Below are 15,776 nucleotides of genomic sequence, written 5' to 3'. Positions count from 1 at the left end.
GACAGAATATGCTTGTGTTAAGGAAGGCTCACTGCCCTACACGAGTTTCCATTCCAGAAGGGTACAAAGCCCTGACCCGGCTTGTCCTAGGCTGTCCCAGTTTCAGCTCTGAGACAAGCAAGCCGGGGCAGCTGGTCGTCCACCTCCAGCCCTCTGCTCTGCTGAACCGCTGTGGGTGCCCGCTGGTGCCCACGAGGCACTTCTCTCGCGTGTCTCACTTTGCCAGCACCGGGAGGTTCCGCAAAGCTGGCCTCAGAGACAAGACGCCTCGGGATCATCCGCCCGTGTGTGTGGTTGCAGGGAGACCGCGCAGCAGACGTAGGTGTAAAGGGTTCCCTACTGGGGCTGGGGAGGGTGAGCAAGGCCTTCGGGCCGTGACGGAAGACGGAGGTTCAGCGGGGGCGTCCGCGCGGCTCTGGAGGCTGCTGACCGTGTCTCTGCGAGGCTTCTGCAGAGGATGAGGGCAGAGCAGGCCACTGGCCACAACTTCTTCCCCCGACGTGAGTCACGTGGGGACTTCTGTTAGCTGTGTTCCTCCCTTGGCCTTAAAGATGTTATATTTATCTTTTCTAAAAATCTGAGTTTACAAAGGTTTCACTCTAAATCAATCAGCCAGGTTCTCAATCCTGGCTGCATAGGAAGATCATCTGAGAAACTTCTAGAATGCTCAGATCTCACTCTAGACTGCTTAAATCAGAATCTCTAAAAAGGGAACTTAGGGAATTTATGTATATATAATATAAATATAAAATAATTTATATATGCCATATAAAATGACAAGCATAATATCTAAAGGATTTTTTATATATTACCTTGAGTATAAGTGAATTTATATAAAGAATTTATATACACAATAATACATAATCATATGTAATTAGTATCTCATATATTATATTAATTATAATGCTATATAAAATTCCTTTAGATATTATATATCATTATAATATACATATTGTCATTATAATGTTATGAAATCATGTCATCATAATATTATAATGACATAATATATAAAGGAATTTGTATATAATTACATATAATATGTAATTATATATAATTAATACATCATATTATATTAATTAGAACCTTATATATAAAGTATTATATGTAATTTCTTAGAAACTCATGTATATGTATGATTATATAATATATAAATGAATTTAATATAACATTATAAACAATGTAATACTAAAATATATGATAGATAATTATTAATTATACTATATATATAAATTCTTTAATATAAACTTACCTATTACATTTCATGACATTATACATAAATTCCTTTGTACATACATTATATACACATCATATAAATTCTTTATACTTACATATAATTATAAAATATATATAATAAACTCCTTACTTTCCCTCAGGCTCCTTCCTTAGGCCCCCCCTGGTTTCCTCTCTGCACTCACCATCATGACCACAAAGCACTATCAGTACGAATCTATACATGTAATCTTCTCAGGGGAGTCCAGCCATGATCAAGAGCCACTGGTTCAGACATTCAGGGTGTGTGATGAGGGGACCCTGCAGGTCAGGTTCGCTGACTGCGGGACACGTGGGGGAAATGAGCCCGCAGATCCCAGGGTGAGTGGACAGGCAGACAGGCAGGGAGGGGTGCAGGGAGAAGAAGTCTGTCTTCACGTTCAGGGGGATGACTCAGGAAAGGACCAGAGGCCGGCCGGGATCTGGTCTAATGTTCAGGACTCCAGAAATCCTTCTCCAGCGGAACCGGCAGTGTCTTACCTTGCAGGCACTGCTGATCAATGGGAGGTCAGTGGTGTGGGCCGTGGACCCTGGAGTCAGAGCTCAGGCTGAAGGATCAGGTGAGAGGGGGTGAAAACGAGCCAGGAAGGATAACTGGCTCCTACACCTGCCCAAGACTGTGATAAACGGGGTGCTGCGTTCTTGGAGGAAGAGTGAAGCACCGGCTCAGCCTGGTCAGGGCACTCTTCGGGGGAGCGCTTGGATGAATTGCTGACACTGTGGTTTGCTTTTATTTGCCACGCCCAGCCTCCGTCCAAAGCAGCTGCCCTGATCTGATGCTGCCTTGCTGGAGGGCACTGTGTTCCCGGCAGGAGTTTAGGAAACACAGAGGACAGAAAGGACTTCAGCTTTGGCCTGCACTTTCCCACACAGGGCAACCTGGGATTCAGGTGGAGTTATCTGAGGGTCAGATGAGTGTTAGTATGCACGATCTGTAGACCTGCGAAAGAAGCGAGCTGCACCTGTGCTGGCTTCCTCGTTTCCTAAACGTTCTCAGCCAGGCTGTTGGGGTACGAGCTGCACAGGTGAGGCCATGGAGAGCAGGACGCCTCTCTGACCCTCAGCTGTCAGCTCAGAGGCTCTAGGCCAGTGGGTCAAAGCAATGGCATCAAAAGCATCACCTAAGGATTCCTTAAAAGTGGATGCCAGGGCCCCACCTCTAGGGATCCCGACTTAATTGGTTTGAGGTGGGATCCAAGATATAAACTTTATTTAAATATTCTCCAGGTGATTCAAAAGCATAGTCAGGGTGAAAGCCACTGGTTTTAGCTTTGGCTGGGCAACTAAACAGGTGATCACTCAGGAAGGAACGGTGAAGGGTGGGGTGCTAAAGAGGCTCAGAGGGCCATTGCCCCTGGGACTGGTCCAGGTGCTGGTTTTTATTTTGCTCTGTTTGCCTGTTGATCTTTTCAGTTTTATAATTTTTTTGGCTGTGTTGGATCTTTGTTGTGGCATGTGGACTTTCTCCAGTTGTGGTGTTCGGGCTTAGTAGCCCTGTGGCATCTCGCTTCCCAGATGGCTCAGTGGTAAAGAATCTGCCTGCCGATGCAAGAGACACAGGTTCGATCCTTGGCTCGGGAAGATCCCCTGAAGAAGGGAATGGCAACCCACTCCAGTATTCTTGCCTGGAGAATCCCATGGACAGAGGAGCCTGGCGGGGGTCACAAAAGAGTTGGACTTAGTGACTTAGGACAACTTAGTGACTAAACACAATAGTGCTTCATGAGCTCCTCTAAAGGGTTTTTCAGCTTTATTGAGGTATAATTGACAAGTAAAATTGTAAGATACTTAAAGCATATGATTTGATATACGTATATACTGTGAAAGGGTTCTCATCTAGTTAATTAACCATCTGTCATCTTCTATATTTATCTTGTGTGTGTGAGAGAGAGAGACAGATAGGGAACATTTCATTTGGCAAATTTCAATTATATAATACAGTGTAATCAGGTGTGACTCCTGATTAGGCTGAACCAATAAAGGTAATTGCATTTCCCTTGCAAGTGACTGATATAAAAATGGCAATACATGTGAAAGGAAGTCAGCTGGTTGGTCTCTGGGAAAGTTTCCCGGGACTCAGGAACATTCTCTGTACCAGTCTTCAGACTGCCGTGTGAGGGTTGATCCCTGGAGGATATCTATGAGGAAACAAGTCTCAGGACCAACGTCACTGCCTTGAAAGTGGCAGAGCACAAAGATGGGAGGAACTCGGTCCTGAGACTTGTTGAGACTGGCTGAACCAACCAGCCCTGGACCTGCCTTATCTCCAGATTCTGAGTATGTGAGATTCTCTTTGTTCAAGCCATTTAAGCTAGGTCTTCTGCTTGTTGAAGTCAAAAGCGTCCTAAATGATACATGTTATTTTAGCCATCTTAAAATTACTGTATTTTTATTTGTCTGCAGATATTTGTGTGTATATCTCATACATTCCTTGAGACTGAATCATGCTTTTTTCATATTTTTAAAAACAGTTTCAGGTTTATAGCAAAATTAAGAAGGTACAAAGATTTCCTGTATACTCCTGCCCTGACACATGTATAGTCCCCACCCCCTACCCCCCACCTCCATTAAAAGATCTCCCATCAGAGTGGTACATTTGTTACGGGTGGAACAGTGTACCAACTGGACAACAGCAAATAAGGGATCTACACTGACACATCATCATCCCCCAAAGACCACAGTTTACATTAGGGTTCACTCTTGGTGCTGTACATTTATGGGTGTGTGTGTGTGTGTGTGTGTGTGATTCACTCAGTCATGTCCGACTCTGCGACCCCATGGACTGTAGCCTGCCAGGCTCCTCTGTCCATGGAATTCTCCAAGCAAAAATACTGGATTGGGTTGCCTTTCCTTTCTTCAGGGACATTTCATGGGTTTAGACAAATGTAAATAAATCCACCATGATATTTAATAGTATCATACAAAGTAGTTTCGCTGATTTAAAAATTTTCTGAGCTCTACGTATTCATCCCTCCCCCACTCAAACCTTGGAAACTCCCAATCTTTTTACTGTCTCCATAGTTTTATTTTTTCCCAGAATGGCATATAGTAGGAATCAAAGAGTATGCATAGCCTTTTCAGATTGGCTTCCTTTATTTAGTGATAAGCATTTAAGGTTCCTCCAAGTCTCTTCATGGCTTGAGAGCTCATTTCTTTTTAGCACTCAATAATATTCCATTGTCTGGATGTATCAGAGTTTATTTATCCATTCACCAGATGAAGGACATCCTGATTGCTTCCGAGTTTTGGCAATTATGAATAAAGTTGCTAGAAACATCCATGTGCAGGTTGCTCTGTGCACTTAAATTTTTTAACTCTTCCCGGTAAATACCAAGAAGCATGATTGCTGAATCATGTGGTAAGAAGGGTTTGTTTCCTTTTGTAAGAAACTGTCTTCCAGAGTAGCTGTACCATTCTGCTTTCCCCCCAACAATAAAGGAGCACTCCCGTTGCTCCACATCCTTGCCAGCACGCGGTGCTGCCAGTGTTCCAGATTTTGGTCATTCTAATAGGTGTGTTCTAACTGATGCTGAAGCTGAAACTCCAGTACTTTGGCCACCTGATGCGAAGAGCTGACTCATTGGAAAAGACCCTGATGCTGGGAAAGATTGAGGGAGGGAGGAGAAGGGGACGACAGAGGATGAGATGGTTGGATGGCATCACCGACTCAGTGGACATGGGTTTGGGTGAACTCCAGGAGTTAGTGATGGACAGGGAGGCCTGGTATGCTGTGGTTCATGGGGTCACAAAGAGTTGGACACGACTGAGTGACTGAACTGAACTAAATAGGTGTGTAGTAGATTCTTACTGCTATTTTCATTAGCATTTCTCTAATGACATATGTAGAGCATCATTCCATGCACTTATTTGGTGAAATGTCAAGGTCTTTGGCCCCCTTTTTAATTGAGCTGTTTGTTTTCTTATTGTTGAGTTTCATGAGTTCTTTGTATATTTTGGATGACAGTCCTTTATCAGATCCTTTATCTTTTGCAAGTATTTTCTCTCAGTCTGGGTCTTGTCTGCTAATTCTCTTGAGATTGTCTTCAGAATCATGACATTTTATGTGGAATTTTTCCAAAGTCTTGAATGCAATGTTGTTTGAGAAAACAAATGAATTATTTATTTCCATAAACATTAAGACTCACTTTGTGTCAAGCTTATGCTAATCACTGTGAACTCTAGAATGCAAACAAGCATGGGGCATTTTTGATTGTTCAAAACGAAAACAAGGCATCTCATCCTCTTAAAGAGAAAGTTGGTTTCTTATGAGGATGCGAGCAGATGGACCACTCACAGTTGAGTTTATCTTCTTCTTGCCTCAGCTTATCTGACCCATGTGGTCTCCTGTTTGCACCTCTCTTTTCTGCTTGTGAATTCTCCTTCTTTCACTACCCACTGACCAAGAGATCACGCATCATTTAGTCCAGATATCAGAAGGGAAAATTTTGATTAGCTTATGATCACCTTTACAGGGTCAAAGCCCTCAAGTCCACTACCTTGTGGGTCACGGAACAGCATTAGATCGAGTATCTGTTTGGCGACAATGAGTCTCTAGACAGTAAAATATTCTGATGTGTTTTCCTTGAAACTATAAGAGGAATTTAGGAGTGAAAGGCCCTGTGACTTGGATGTCTAAAAGGATGACTTAGAAATAACTCTAGGAACTTCTCTGATGGTCCAGCAGTTAAGATTTCACCTTCCTATGCGGGGGGTATGGGTTCAATCCCTGACTGGGAAGTTAAGATCCCATATGCCTCATGGCCAAAAAACCAAACCATAAAAAACAGAAACAATACTGTAACAAGTTCAATAAAGACTTTAAAAAAGAAAGAAGGAAAATAACTCTAAAGTTAGGCTGTCTGTCCGTGGTCTGATACAGTAGCCCCTGCATCTCCGTGTCCTGGAGAGCTGTACTGAGTGAGGCGCATTGACTTCCCACTACAGGTTTAAAGCATGAAGTAAAATGGAATCAAAGTCTCTCTTTTAATAGAATCAGCAATGATTCTTAACCTGTTTTGAGGAAAAGAAATAGAAACTGAATTATCAAAGCTGGAACAAAAATGTGCTCTATAGGAACAAATCATCCACAGTGTCATCATTTCTGAAGGACTAAAAATACTTGGAAATGTTAAATTAACTAGTTAAGAGAAAAACAATGGATGAAGCAATGTTGTAGTTTTTTTACGGTCAGATACTCCTGGACATGTGATTATATTTCCAGAGAGGTGATCACATTGGCATGAATTTAACCAAGAAAAAGCAGAGCTAACTAGATAGATTCAGTGTATATAATCACTTAAACGGAAGATTTTAATTTTTAAACAGGAAAACACAAGTGTGATTTCAGCATTATTAGAAGAAAATTCTTAAAAGAAAAAGATAACTTATCCTTATTAATTTGAAAACAACTCTAGAAAGAAATAGGGAGTGACACTTTCTGCCATTTACTTATCTGCATTTTCTATTGTTTCTACAGTCAGAATGTAGAAAAATTTAAGTGTTGTATATTATATATGAATTGTAAGCAGTTAAAAGGAAAAGACAGCAATGTATCTGGTGTAGCAGCCAGCATGGCGCCGTAAGTAAATAGAGGCTTTCCTCTCGAATGCCTTTGAGGGTGATGATCTCCATTCCAGAGTTAGCACATGGAAAGGACACAGACATCCTGGAAACACACTGGAGACTATTTTGGCGCATTTGAATTTAGAATTGAAGTACTAAGCCCATGTGGGTAGTGTCAGTTGGTGGTGGTCATGTGAGCATTTGTGCTGTGACTTCACTTACTATGTCCTTAAATAGAGGATGGACAGCTGTGCAAGACACTATTTTCATCTGCCTCCAGTCCCGGGTAAGCGGTTTCATCCAAGCTGTATCTAAGCACTCAGTCCTCAATGAAAACCCATCGAAGTCAAATGCAGCCACTTAAAAAGCAACCCACTTTGTAATAGGGGCAGGAGGAATAAACGTGCTTTGAAAGACAGTTTTCTCTGAGGAGTGGGCTGACTAAATACCAGTCAGGCCAGGTCACCACTGCCCTTAACAATGTCCAGGGTTCCTCATCACTGACAGAACGTGGTTCTCTTCCCCACTCCATCTCCAGCCCTTGTCCCAACTTTTTCTCCAACCTTATCACCCCCCAACATCTCTTGATACACCCCACTTTCCAACCATCTGAGACTGCCCTTTCCTGAGCAAGCCTAGCATTTTCTGACCTCTTATGTTAAAATATTCGTCCTGTGAGTGTACCACAAACATGACCAAGGACCACAGTGAGGAGAAGACTCTGTAGTTATGTCACTGACACTTGGATAGTTTTCCATCAGTTTCCTCCAATCATTACTGCCAGGAACGGGGACCTTCCAACCATGCCTTTCAATGGCAGCCCCATTCCCTGAGGACAGCACATGTTCACTCGACCATTTGGTTGCAAGAGGACTTTGGAGTGTCCCCCGGGTTCCACGAGAGACTCAGATGAGCATGCAACTGAAGCCCAGAGCCTGGATTCCAAGCTGAGGGACCTTGGGTTGGTCCCAGACTTCTGGTCTCAGACTTCAGCTTCTTCAGCTGCCTCTGGGGAATGAGGATGCCTGCCCTGCTTCCCTCAGAGTTTGGGATGAAGAGTACATGGATGTGGAAACAGAGGCATTCACGTCTCAGTAAATCTCAGCTCTCACTTTAGTTTATTTTAGCATAGGGGTTTTCAGCCTCAGGGCTACTGATATCTCGGATGGCTGGACGAGTCTTTGCTGGTGGGGAACAGGCCTGCGTGGATGTGTGCTCAGTAGATGCCAATAGCACCACTCAAAATGGACACTGCCAAATGTCCCTGGGGAGAAAGGGCCCTGGGGAGAACGCTGGGTGTAGGGTGAACTTTTAGAGTTGGGTTCTGGTCACCCTTCCATCTTTCTCCTCACCCTGCTCCCTTGGCCCCATCTGCAGGCTTTTGTGGTCATCAAATGAACAGAGCTTTAAGAAATTCCATGTCCAGTGCCTTCCCCTACTCTCAGTCAACCTGTTATAAAGATGTTTTTGCAGTTACCCATGTGCAGACTTAGTAGCTTCTCTGGATTCTGTCCACAGAATCTCCCTGAAGAGAACATCGTTTCCTGGGTGCTAAACTCAAAAACACTTCCTCTTTTCTAGTTCATCCTTCCATCTTTGTTTACTAAACAATCCTACTTTTGAAACACAATCTCCCTTAAAAATACACATTTTTTCCAACCTACCTGCAGCCCTATTGTGGGTCTCTTTTTTCCTTCACACATCTTTTTTGTTCTGTTTTTTAATATGAAGAAGGTAACACATGTATTACATTTTTTCCCCAGTAGTACCGAGATGTATTAAAGGAGATCTGTCCCCTTGGTTTCCCCTCCTCCTCTTTGCCCCTCCCACCCAGCTTTTACCATCTCTCTCTAGAAAGTTGAAAAGTTGAAAGTCATTCAATTGCGTCCAACTCTGTGACTCTATAAACTGTAGCCCATTAGGCTCCTCTGTCCATGGGATTCTCCAGGCAAGAATACTGGAGTGGGCTGTCATTTCCTTCCTCAGGGGATCTTCCTGACCCAGGGATTGAACCTGGGTCTCCCGCATTGCAGGCAGACTCTTTGTCGTCTGAGCCATCAGGGAAGCCCCTTCTCCCTCCAGAGATAAATGTTAATTCCTGGTGGATCTTATCTTCTAGTGGTCTATCCAGAAGCATATTTTTTCCTCACTGTTTTTTCAATATGCTAGTGTTTGTATATGAAGATGATGAGATTTCTCTTATTCTGTCCCTAGCCAGACTAATTCTCCATCGCTGAAGATGGTCAAAGAGGGGGTTTTATTAGTGCCCTGCAGGTATTGGACACAGATTTCCCTCCTGCAAAAGCCCCACAGGAGCCACCACCAAGCTCTGGAAACACTGGTGGCCCAACATGGCCAGGAGAACCCCTGCAGGTATTCACACCCTAACCCACATGTTAAGACTTCCATTCCATTCTGTTTCATTCTTTTCTTTTTTCTAAAGAAGCAACAAATTTTGCAAAGGACCCTGATGAGACAGTACAGACAGGTTTATGCAACAGCAAAAAATAGCTACACCAGAGGAGGAGAATTAGGCGTGGTGTGACTGGAGCTCGTTCCAGGGACCGTGCTGCTTTGAAAAGGCTCACGGATTTAAATTCTTGGCTGGGAGACAGCAAGAATTATTTTGTTTCTGGTTCGGTAACTCGTGACCATTTACAAATACAGGTGTCAGTGTGCAAAGGAAAGATTTTTTAAAATACCATTTGAATAAGGGCCATTTTTAGATTCTTTCTCTGATTCCTTTGTTCATTCAGCATGTATTGGTTTGGGGCTGTCTTGGGGGGGGGCGGGGCAGAAGAAGTCATCAAGTTGACTGAGACATGGATACTGCTCTCTTTCAGGGAAGAAAGAGATTGTCTACATTATATAATGCAAATATAATGTGATAAAGGTCATGAGGACAGCTAACATGCTGCAGATGCTAGCAATATACTTCTTTTCCAATGAACACTGCCGTAAACAGTGTTTCTAGCACACCTAGTTGTCCAGGGATCAAGAAATCCAGAAAGGCCACGGGCGACAGCGCAGCACCACTCAGCCATGGGTATTTGCCGGCTGTGGGTCGAACATGGGTCCCGCAGGTGGGGGTAGAAAGAGGAGAGTGGCGAGTTGAGTGTGGACAGCCCTGCCTTCACAAGCCTTATCCTTACTGTCTACAGGATGATGTGGCAGTCACATTTCTCCGCGCTTTCACGGTTTTGCCAGAAGCAGCTCTGATTTTCTTCTCTGACTTTTTCTGCTCAGGTCTGCCACTTGTGAATGAATGATCTTAAGAGCTGTATTATTAGTCAGCTACTACTGCACTGATGCTATGTGAAAGACAGCCCTAAATCTCTCCGCAGCTTACAATCATACACATTATGTCCTTGTTCATGGCTCTGTCAGTCAGCTGAGATGGCTGATCCGGGCTGGGCCGGGCAGGATTCTAGGTTGCCAGTCTTGCTGAGGTCTGCTTCACATCACGGGGCTTGGGGTATCAGATCTCAGAAATGCAAGATTCCAGGAACAAACAGGAGACAGTGAGCCGTACTGTGTGATGGCGCTCAAAGAATTCAGCCCACACTGTCTCTTCCACTCATGCTTTTTTGGTCAGAGCAAGTCATACATGGCCTGGCTCAAGATCAGTAAGGCAGGGAGGTAAACAGTGCCTACGTGAGTGGGAGAGACCGCCAAGTCACAGGGCAAGGAGGAAATTCCTGTCATTCAGAGACAGCATCAAGAACTGGGAACAGTTATCGAATCAGCTATAAGGAGTTGCCATTTTCCTCAAAGAGGAAAGCCTCACAGTGAGACCTGGAAGGAAGTAGCCTCTTTGCATGGAGTGGAGTTGAAGCTAGCCTGTGGGTGCTGAAACCCCAGTGTCCCTGCCCCTGTGTGGCTGGAGCTGAAACGACCTTCAGTGTAGAGACCTGATGACTGGTCCCTGGCTTCAGACAAGCTTTGGGTCTGCTGCTTTACTGTCGGTGAAGGCAACGCGCTGTCTTTCTTTTCCGCGTTCTTGCCCGTTTATTTCCTTCCTCCGGCCCCAGAGCCACAGCGGTCTTGTGGCTCCAACCCACTTGCCAGTAGCTGCTCCACCTCACCTCTGTCCTGCGCGGCTGTCTGGCAGTTCTGGAGGTCCCCTCCCCTCCCCGCTCCTCTGGCCCAGGGCTGCGAGGCTGCTGCCAATACCCGCTACATTTCTGGAGCTCAGCGGTGAACGACAGGCTGAAGGACGGGTGGGCTTGTTTGTTGCAGGGCCTATCTTTAGAAGTGGAGGGCTTTTTCTCCACTGAGAACTTTTAAATGTGCTCACCCCCCTAAGAATCTCACAGACCCATAGGATAAGAGGGCCGGGGTGATAGCGACTGTCTAGTCAGCCCCACTGTTTCACAGATAAAGCAGATGAGGCCAGAGGATCTGGTTCAGGAAAGAATGAAGACTGGGGCCTTGGACTTGGGCCTCTCAGTTTGGTTGCCCCTTGTGTCTCACCACGCCCATCCTCCCTCCATTTCATGAACATTGTGGCAGGATACTAGATGAAACTCCAAGAATAAGTGGATTGGGGAGCTCTGCACTCCATTTATACACCTGTCTAAAGACCCCATGACTAGCAAATTAGGCTACTATTTGGGCTAGGAAAAGGAGGACTCAGTTAAAATGCAAAGATAAAGAGTTAATTCTTCACTTTTGATTTTCTAAAGGCCCTAGGAAGGAGATAGTCCTCCCTACCAACTCTGGCATTCCCAAGGCAATATCAGAGAAAACTGGAGGATGGAGGGAGGGACTCTGAAACAACTGAAAAGTGGAAGTATCAGTCGCTTAGTCACGTCCAACTCTTTGCAACCCCATGGATTGTAGCCTGCCAGGATCCTCTGTCCATGGAATTCTCCAAGCAAGAATAGTGGCGTGGGTAGCCATTCTCTTCTCCAGAGGACCTTCCTGACCCAGGGATAGAATCTGGGTCTTCTGCATTGTAGGCAGATTCTTTATCGTCTGAGCCACAAGAGAAACAACAGAAGTTAATCCTGAATAACTGAGAAATCACTGAACTGATGACAGGTTGTGTTTGTGACTGTATTCAGTTTACCACGACCAGAACGGAAATTCAAAATTGATGCTGTAATAGAAAAATAGAGCAAATTACCATCTTTCCATAGCCGAGTTTGTACCTATAGTCTGTTGGCAGGATAATGACGTGAATGGCTAGTACTACAAGTAGAAGGAGGGGTGAACTGCCAGCTAATATCTGGAAAAAGATCTGGAAGGGTTTAAACATGGAATAATTTTGTTTTGCTTATATGCACTTAAAATTGTTCCACAATAAATGTATAATATTTTTATTATAATTTAAAAATGTACTATTTCAATTTAAAAATAATTACCTCCCAGCCTCCCCTATTCTCTCCCATTGGATTCAAATCCCCTCAGTTTTCATTTATTTTTGGCATGACCCCCATGCCTTGGAATGGAGTTGTTCCTCCCGGTGTCTTTCTTTATTAGAACTTGCCATCTTCCCCAAGCCTTTGTGCCTTTGCATTTTATAGTTTCATGGGTGTTGAGGACTTAGTTGGCCAGCACATCACCAACTGCAAATCTGGAAAGTCAAATTAAACAGGAAAACAAATAAAAGAACAAACATCAAAGTCACTCCTCTGTGTTTATCATTCTAAAGTGCAGTCTAATACAGATACTCTGTATTTGTTAATAATCTATGTCCTTCAAAAATACTTGAAGGGACTTAGAAAAAAAAAGCTATCAGTATATGATCTGATCAAAACTGAAACAACAGTGGGAGGAAGTTTAATTTCCTTTAATAGGTATGGGAGGCCGCAGATGAGTGAGATCAGGGCAGTCAGGTGGGGAGACCAACCAACCAGATCTTCTTCGTAGGTCCTGATGGGTATTGTGGGATGGGGGAGGCTCTTTGACCAATGTGGGGGCAGGGGGAGGCTTCTGAGAAGGCTGTCTGGTGGAGATGCTTCCTAGACTAAGTCCTGGAGGATGAGTTAGGGTTAACCAGGGAAAGGAATGTTCCTAGAGGTGGTGAGGAAACCTGGGCTAATGGAAGTTCCACCCCCAAGCTTTACTTCTAGTTCCAGGCTTTTGGGCCAACAAAGTGAAACCAGAAAATAAATCATGCTATTTATTTCTTACTGTGTGAAAAAGGGGATATAACTTTCTAGGAACAAAAATGAAACTCTATAATAGTGATTCTCTAGTTTTATCATGAATGAAAATGCCCCCAAACATCATTAAAATTGCAGAGTTCTGGACCTCAGCTCAGATTCAGTCATGCTGGGGTGGGGTCCAAGGCTACATATTTTAACAAATTCCCCAAATGATTCTGGGGTTTGTAAACTTTACCCCCAGTCCACCTAAAAAAAATACTGCTGTAAAAGGAATTTTTTATTCCCCTACTCATTGATTCATTTGTTCATTCAAAAACAAAACTATGAAGTACTGTCCTAAATGCAGAGGTAGACTAGAGAACAAGGCAGAGAAGCTCCCTGCCTTCAGGGGGATGTTGACCACTGGGAGGAGGACTCCTGAATCTCTGGGCTGGTCAGCCTCTTCTTCCTCTGGCGCGCCCCACAGGGCCCTGCAGACTAGAGACCACAGGTCACTGCAACTCCTAACTGCAGTCCTTCTCAGTTTCGTTTTTGGTGACCAGCCATCTGCTTAGGCCCTGGAGAGTCTGTCGTGGAGGAGGAGGTCCAGGCTGAGGCCGAGGGTGGAAGCTGCTAGAATTCCCCCACCCTGCCACAGCTCCTCTGAGCAACCAGCTGAAGGGTGAGTAACCAGGGTTGGCAGCCAGGATGCGGGGTGGAGCCACCAAAGGCTCTGAAGACAGGTCAGGAGGAGGCTGGCTGGAGAACTCCCGGCTTCAAAGGCACTGTGCCACAGGCTGAGTCCTTATGTCCCCCTCAAACTCAGGTCTGAAGCCCTAACCAGCAATATCTGTATTTCTGCCTCGGGGAGAGGCGATTAGGGTTAGATAGGGTCATGAGGGTGGGGCCCTCCTAACAAGATCAGAGTCCTTGTAAGAAGAGATGCCAGAGGGCTGGCTCTGTCTCTGTGCCATGTGAGGATACAGCAAGAAGGTGGCCATCTACAAACCGGGAAGAGGGTCTTCCCCAGGACCCCACATGCTGGCACCCCGATCTCAGCATTCCAGCCTCTGAACTCTCAGAAAACAGGTGTCTGTCTGTGGCATTGTGCATGGCAGCTGGTGCTAAGACACAGTGGAACTGCTGTCAGCCGCTCTCCTGGCTGGGATTCCCGGCACGACCTGGGCTTCCACCCCAGCTCCAGCCCTGGCCCCTGCCCATTCGACTCTCTGGGTGCTTCTTTAGAACCTCCCACCTTAACCTGCACCACCCGCTCAGCGGGCTTCAGAGTGATCTACAGGCCCCACCTGATGTGACTCTTACATTGTGTGAGGGCCCGCCTCCTTTTTAAGCAGAGTGCACACCCTTAACTACCACCAGCTAGCACTGAGAGAAAGAGGGGTGCCCCAGAAAGTGTGTGCAAGCATGTCAGTGTGTGCGTGCGTGTGAGCATGCATGTACATTTATCAGTATGTGCGCGTGTCTGTGGGTGGGTGTTGGGAGTATACAGACCATGGCTAGGGGAGATATATATACATATATATATATACATATTACATGAAAACAGAACTCAGACCCTACCTGTAGCAGCAATCCAAGAAGCCGAGCACTAATCCCTGTAACACTGGCTCTAATTTTTCCTCTGCTTCTGATTTAGGAGAAGCCAGACCTGTATCTCTAAGCAATCGCTGGAACCCATCAGTAGAACTGGCCTCTGGTGCTCCACGCCAGTGGCTCCCATCAGGGTCCTGCAGCCCTTACTTTTCCCACTGTAGCGCTTTCCCACTGCCCCACTAGACTTGGAGCCTCTGCCTGCTGCAGGAGATGGAGGCTGACTCCCTGGCGTCGCAAGCGCTCCGTAAACGGCCTGTGCTTGTTCTCTGGTCGGCCTTCTTGTATTTTCCACAGTGCATGAGTGTGTTAAGCACATGTATGGGGTGTGTCTGTGTGTTGGAGACGGTGAAGCTGGGGGATGGAGGGGAAAATGGGGGTGGGGAGCCCTGCAGTTCCTGCAAGATTATCCCTTCTGGGATGTTCCCTTGAAGTCCCTCCTCTTTTCTGGCTGGAGAGGTGGGGCAAGAGGGAGGGGAGGAGGAATTACATGAGAGTCACCTCGGTACTGCAGAGAGTTGATTGTGAAAGCCAGACTCTTGTGCAAAGTCATAAAGAGTGCCTCCAACCAGTAATGGGCTTCTCTTCCTGCCCTCCTGAGCATAACGAGGCACAGGGCATCTTCCAGGCACACTACCTCCTTATCTCTCCTCCCTCCCCTCCCCCCCCCCCCCCCAAAGGCGGGCACGCTGACCCCACCCCTGCCTGCAGGCCTTGCTCTGAGGCTCCCCGCTGCCTCCCGCCGGCCTGTGACTGGGACCCTGACTTCCTGTCAGGAGCGTGTCAGGATTTAATCTGAGGCCAGGTGGCCACTGCCAAAATGAATTGGTAAAATTTGAACCAACAGAGGTAAATAGCCCTTTACCTTGCACGCAGTCACCCTGGGATTTAACTGCAGCGAAGAGATCACTGAGGTGCTGCAATTTTCTGATCAATGATGGTAATTTTCTCCCCCTTAAGATCAGCTTAATCACTCTGAGCGTCTTAGGGAGCGCAGGGGTCAAAAGAAAATTGCAGAGCGGCACAGGGCTTCTCTGCAGCTTATTTTGCACATCATTCTGAGTGATGCAGTGCTGCCTGCTCAGAAGCAACACGGGGACCCTTGGAGAAACTGTGAGACACTCCCAGGCGGTGTGTGCGCTGCAGAATAGAGTCTGTGCTCTAGTTGCAGACAGACACCTGCCTCTGCAGACCTTCCTGCCAGACGCATCTTAAAATCAAAGAAACCAAGGCTTACACCTT

The sequence above is a fragment of the Cervus elaphus genome, chromosome 5 (genome assembly GCF_910594005.1).
Source record: "Cervus elaphus chromosome 5, mCerEla1.1, whole genome shotgun sequence".
NCBI lineage: Eukaryota > Metazoa > Chordata > Mammalia > Artiodactyla > Cervidae > Cervus > Cervus elaphus.
The sequence above is the reverse complement of the archived record's forward strand: the minus strand, read 5'-3'. Positions refer to the sequence as shown.